Source organism: Fulmarus glacialis, unplaced genomic scaffold (assembly GCF_000690835.1).
Source record: "Fulmarus glacialis isolate BGI_N327 unplaced genomic scaffold, ASM69083v1 scaffold1401, whole genome shotgun sequence".
In the NCBI taxonomy this organism is placed as follows: Eukaryota; Metazoa; Chordata; class Aves; order Procellariiformes; family Procellariidae; genus Fulmarus; species Fulmarus glacialis.
This window is the reverse complement of record NW_009191937.1, coordinates 6207-12757: the sequence shown is the minus strand read 5'-3', so window position 1 is coordinate 12757 and position 6551 is coordinate 6207. Positions and strand designations below refer to the sequence as shown.

The following is a 6551-nucleotide window of genomic DNA, read 5'->3' as shown; positions in this document are numbered from 1 at the left end:
AAATAATGTAATTCTTTGAACATCAGTTAGGCTGATCACAAAAGACAATGCTGAATTCTTACCGACAATCAGCCACATAAATCTCAAAAGATTAGGTGATCAATCCTTCCTACTGTTTAAATATTTTCACAGTTCTTATTAAGCCAAAATAAATAAAAAGAAAATATGAGAAAGGAAACTGTTAACAAACATGTATAATTTTAAATTGAAAAAAAAAAAAAAAAAAAGAAGATTTGTGAAGGTCAGGTTTTCAGAAGCTGAAAATACAATGTCAACATTTCTCCCCTAAAGAGAAGCAGGAGCTGGCCCCTACTATCAGAGGGACTCTGATCACCCTGGCAGGCACGCTACCTTGTTCATTCAGCTTTACGCCTACAGAATGTACATAAGCAAAGTCCAGGTACCTGAAGGGTGGTTTTGCTATTTCTTTTGTATTTTTGACAGGTATCATTGCAATTGCTTCAGTGACAGCCTGGGAACCCCCGGTTGCCCTTGGTACAGGGACACGGTCTGCCTTCGAGGGTGTGCACCGTCATTTGCAGGTGGCCCGATGCTGCTCCCAAGATTGTAGATACCTGCCACACAAACGTTGCATTAAGATTACATGTGTCCTACCAATTACTTGAGCCTGGGTGTAAGTGCAGTACCCAGGGCTTTCACGTGTCCACAGGCAAGCTGTCCTATGTCACCTCCAACTAGGATTTATGGTGTTTTGGTGCAATCTTTTGAGCTTCAAGGGAAAGCAGCCTACCAAGGCTGATGTTCATTCAGCAGAGCGTTCAAGACATCTGGGCAGCCAGGGAATTAATTACCCATTAATTAGCCTACCAAGAGGCAGATTCCTTCATCAGATGTCCTCTCTGTCTTGAGTGATAAGAAGTTGCAGATTTCTTCTCTTCCAGGCTCTTGGTATTACTAATATTACTTCTCGGTATTACTATTCAGGCTGCAGATCTTCACCTGTAAATCCTAGTGTAAATCTAGCAACCTGCAGCTATGCGACCGCTGATGGTGTTTGCTAAATATGTGATTAAGCATTAGCTGTAGCAACAAGATCATTAAACTTAAGCAACACAAAAAAGAAAGAGCTCATTATTACATTCCTTAATTCCCATCCTAACAGCAAAAAGCAGCATCCTCCCCTTCCCCATTTGACACACCTCCAATTTTCCTGCAAGATCTTTCAGCACCCATTTTCACGACACAGACACATTTATGCTAAAACCCAGGTATGAACCACGATGTCTCAAAGTTAGCAGCTATTAAGTACTTAATTTAGGTACAACTTCAAACATACAAAGCTCCTTCTTCATCTGCCAATGGCGTATTTTTCCTGTATTTCAAACCGTGGATTTATTTACATACTACTGAGAGCCAACAGCCCGTACAAGCCCAGCCTGTCCTTGTCCAGGGCACAGCAGCATGGAAGAAAGACACGGTTTACAAAACTGTGTCCAGTGCATCTTCTGTTCCAAGAGATGAAGGGCAGAGCTTGTATAGGAATGGAGCGAGCAGGATAAACCAGAAAAAAGTAAGAAATGATAGGTTAGCAGCACAGAAATTGTAGAGCGAGTAGAGGAGGAAAAGTTCCCAGCAGTTCAGGGGTGACATTTAATAAAACCAGTTTGTCCAGCTTTAAAAATATAAAGGCTGCAGCACTAAAAAGTAACTTTAAATCTTTATGGAGAAGGCCATCTGATTCTATGCTCACGGTCAGATGCTGCACTGAAATACAGCCCCTGGACAGCAGAGGACTTTCAGAAGATGGTGCACAGGGGAAAGCTGGTGATGAGAACACTCTGCACAGCTCATAGTCCAGCTTCCTGGAATAGCTCTTCTGGACTCAAGGGTACGTCCAGGGTCTGGATATAGGCTTGCTACTGGATGCTCTGTAGGGAATATGTAAGGAATATGTAATTATTAAGCATAATAATATACTCTGGCCAACCCCAGAGCAGCAACATGTGTTGAAAGCCCATGAATTAAAAACTGAGAAGCTGTGGGCCAAGAGATTATGTCCTCTTTACGTCACCATACTATAGAGCTGTAGCTCTTTCACCCAGAGCACTTTCCTTATGCCCATGGTTCGACCCCCATCAGCCAGCAGCTCTGGAGGAGGGGAATCGGAACACCAGGAGGGTGTCACTCTCCAGCCTGGGATGGTAACTGGTGAGGTTTGCTGAGAAAAAACCCTCAGTCCCCCAGCAGGAGCTGGTACCCATCTTCAGGTAGCTGCACAAGTCCTTGAGGGCCCCATGCCCACGGCGTGATCAGCTCACTTCTGACTCTTCTCTCAGTGGGACCTTTCACAGTGTTGGTGTGGGAGTCACAGCAACAGCAAGGGATGCTCAGGAGGTGGCACCACAGGTCTTTCCAGCATCACTGAGGTGTCCACTTTAGGGGTTTCTCCAGCTGCATGATGCCCAGGGATGAGATTATTACCTCTCTTTGAAGTCCTCCTTTAAAGGCTCACCACTCATCAACACCCACGGCTATAAAGCTTCTTAGAGCAGCCCTCCATCAGCCATGGAGACTGCTTCATAGCCACGACAAGGTACTCCGAGCAAGCGCACAGTGGCTCTGCCCGCCATGCAGAAATATGCGAGTCCAACAAACCGGGCGGTGCCATCAGTTAAGTACAGACTGCTTCATGCCTCTTTCCAGAAAAGACACCCGTGGGGTGATCATCCGTAGCCTTCTCAGGCTGTACTGTGGGACAGCCCGAGCACTCTTGCTGCCGCTGTCGCCTGCAGTGCTCTTGGCAGTCCCTGCGGCTGTGGGGGCTATGCCAACCTAGCATGACTCAGTAGGGTGGGCTGTTCAGACCCAACTCTGCCCTGAGCAGTAGGCACAGTTCCCAGGGCAGGAAGGCTGTGGAAGGCCATTTGTGACTTTCTAGCACAGTGGTAGGACCCACCACACCCACCAGGACAAGCTACTGCACATCTGTCCATGGAAAGACCTCAGCTTGCAGGGCCCAAACATGACTCCTGCCCTGAGCAGCAGCTAGCACATCTCTTCCTTGTGAGCAACTCTCCTTCCCCAGGGGCTGGTCCCTTCTTCCCTTTCCTATGGACCAAGCTCCCTCTCTTCTCCATGAGTAAAATCTTCAGCTCCTCCTCATGAACCAAACTTCTTCCTCCCCATCTTTTAGTAAAACCGCCCTTCCATTCCTTCCACTTTTCTTTCAGACCCCATGCTCAGACTGGCGCGTGGGAGATGGCTTCCCTGGAGATGGGGTTGGCAGGTCTAGAAGGAGACCTCAGCTGCTGCCTATGCCAAGCAGAAGGACGGTTTCTCCATTCTTCCAGTTTACTTTATGATCCTGCTCTGGAACCAGTTCCCATCTTATCTGGAAGTCTGGAACACAGCCGTACACCAAAGCAGAAGGAGTTGTCAGGCCCCTAGAAAGCCACTGGAGAATACATGGCTTCAAAAGTTCCAGAGATTTGTTTAAACAAAGAGGGAGTGGAAGAAGCTTTAGATACTCACTGCAGTTTTTATCATGCCATACCAGCTGGGAGACAAGGGACTCATTCGCTGCAGTGGACTCTTTTCTCTGGGCTACAGCTTAATTTCTAGAGAGGCTGAACACATGAGTAGATGTAAAAAACTAGCACAAATTTTGGGATTTGATTCAATGCTTAACTATGTGAAGGAACGTCTGTATGGACAGAGCTTGCAGGGTTTCATTAGTATTTACAATGCACATGTAGTAGTCTCCTCTTGATCATCATATGCCGTCGTATTACAACCAGTGAGATGCTTAAGCACTGTTTTATGGTCAGGACAAAGTGTCTTCAACATTGCATCAGGTAATGGGACGCAGCAGTGAATGGTGACCACTGTGTGCTGGGTCCAACAAAGCCAGCTCTCAAGCAAGGCAGTCGCTATTTTCTGAAGCTTGGAAGATCAAAGGGTGAAAACTTGCAAGCAGAAGCAGAGTCTGAACATTTATTCAAAGAAGAATAAGAAGAATAATTGTGGTTTTCTATGTTGCGTAATACTGAAAAGTGCCATTTCTTACAAGAGAAGAGCTGTCAGTTCTCTGTTAACTGAGACTTTTCTATAAACACATCCTGTTCTTTCTACTAGGCAAGATTGTTTTGTCTGTAAATATCACAAGAATTATAGATGAAAATAGGTGTTCATTGCCAATGACACAAGATTAGGTAAGAAAAAAAAGTCAACAAAAAAACCCAGCTCTGAGAAATGCTGTGGGAATTTTGGCCAGTGCAACGGAAGTCTGAGTCTAGCCAGGCTGCAAGAACCAGCTGAGTCTTGCTGGTCTCCTCCAGACCCTTCTGTCTGGGCTTCGGAGCTCTCCAGACCTTTTGCCCTCCACACCTCTTGCCCCCCTTAACCCCTTCAGACCTCTCTTTCAAGCTCTGGTCCCCTCCAAGCTCCTCCGTTTGGGTACCATGGCTCTCCAGGTCTCTCTGCTCCCCCTCTGGTCCTCTCCAGGTCCCTCCATTGGGGTCTGGACCCCTTCCGCCCTTTCCATATGCACTGTGGACACCTTCAGGCCCCTCCTTTTGGGCTCCAGTAATGTGCAAGTCTATGCACTCTGGTCTGGTTCCTCCATTTGCCATCTGAAAGATGTTTGAACCCTTACCCTGAAATGAAACTCACCTCAACAGAGCTCTTTGGATACCAAATGGGGAGTACTTCATCCTCAAAAGGATAAGGAGAAACAGCTCATAGACCTCATCTTCACTAACTGTGCCCATCAGGATGTTAGTGGCTTTCCAGCTCTGAAGGCTCTCCACTCTTGTGCCATACCCTAACCTGAACCCCACAGGCACTTCAGGAGATCCAGGGAATGTATCTATCTTCCAGCTCTGAACGTGAACATGGAGCCTAGAAGAGGGAGAAGGAAACCTGAATAGCTGAAAGGGATTAATTTAAGCTTAACCTTTCTCCTGAGTCTCTCCATAATTGTCCAAAGACAGTATTCCCTCCACTCACCCTTCTCTTTAGCTCTATCACATTTGCTGGCCTTGCTCTACTCACTGACCCATGTGTCCAGTACAAAAACTGGTTTGAGCACCTGGTTTCCAACGCATTGGTGCATCTGAGCAGGTGGCCGCCCATGCCTGGGCATCCATCCATGCCGGTGGGACTGTGCCAAGCCTGACTCAGTGTCAGGATTATGCTGCTCCCTGGCCAGTGGAGGAGGGAAATCAAACTTCCCAGCGAGGCAGAGGCCAGGGAGGGTGGCAGTGTGGACAGACCCTCCTTTGGGCTGGGGGCTGAGCATGGAGAAGCAGTTCCTACATGGTTTCCATCCAAGCTACTGCCTGCTGACAAATCCCCATGGGAGAGGGGTGGGGTGCCAGTGACATAGCGAAGCACTTGCACAGCTCTGGGGCATAATGCTGAGAACCCAGAGAGGGTTCTGGATATCTCAGGATGGGTTCCCAGAGCCAGCTCCCACCCAAACCGGGGATAGGCAAGTGCTTCTAGGACTGTGGACCTAGGATTTGTGGACCACAAATGTGCTCCAAAGGAGAGGCCAAGGTCAGTACCAGTCCTCGCTCAGCCAGGATTTCTTCTCTACAGTCACCTTTTCTTCCTTTCTCCAAATCCCCTCTTTCAAAAGCCAAACAGCAGGCAGCAACCTGGTGAAAACCACTCAAGTCTGCAACACCATCCTGCCAGCTATAGGACAAAACACTGCCTGGACTGTCTGTCAGACCGCCCCAGTTAGCGAAGCCTGGACCTGTTTTCACAGAGGCAAATGAATGTATAGTGGGGGGAGGGGCGGAAAGGGATGTTCCCAGACTGGGAAAGGAGGTTCGAGATGGTTGTCCAGGGAAACTTCCTGTTGGATACAAGGAGACGAGCTGGGACATCGACCCGCCATATCTCCTTCTCCCATGTCACCACACTGATGTTGTGGCCGGTGCCCGGTTCCCTTTCCCAGCACTGCTGGGATGCTGATTTCCGTATCAGCCTTAGCTCTGTGCAAGGGCAGGTGACAGCAGTAACTGCAGTACCTGTGCTGGGTGTGCAGCAGGGGCCAGGACGGCAGAACCCATGTCCAGGGTGGGATCAGGTCCTGTTGTGGCCCCTGGGGCAGGGTGACAGCCATGGGCTCCCGTCCATGAGACCCTCTGTGCGAGCTGCTGTGATGGCCGAGCGGTGAAGGCGTTGGACTTGAAATCCAATGGGGTTTCCCCGCGCAGGTTCAAATCCTGCTCACAGCGGGAGCTTTTACTGGCAGCCCCTGCCCTCCTGTCCCCAGGAGGGACAGACGGACACAGACCTGTCACCCCTCATCAAGGGACCCTGCATTCCCACCCTGGCCCTGACCCTGATCTCCCAGGGAGCCCTTACCTTTAGGAGAGGACCAAGACGGTGTTTAGGGGAGCAGGCCTGCGCCTCTCCTTATCGCAAGAAGAAATCCTGCAACAGCATGTCCACCCCACACAGCTGGGTCACCCTGCTCCCTACAGCCCCTCACCCCGCTCCCTACAGCCCCTCACCCTGCTCCCTACAGCCCCTCACCCCGCTCCCTACAGCCCCTCACCCCCCTCCCTACCGCCCCT

General features: G+C 49.3%; 1 non-coding gene across 1 annotated transcript; it reads left to right on the top strand.

Moving 5' to 3' along the window:
* Nucleotides 1–6127: 6127 nt before the first annotated feature.
* On the top strand, nt 6128–6209 carry TRNAS-UGA. Its single transcript has one exon. It is a non-coding gene; the product is annotated as a tRNA-Ser (tRNA).
* Nucleotides 6210–6551: the final 342 nt, after the last annotated feature.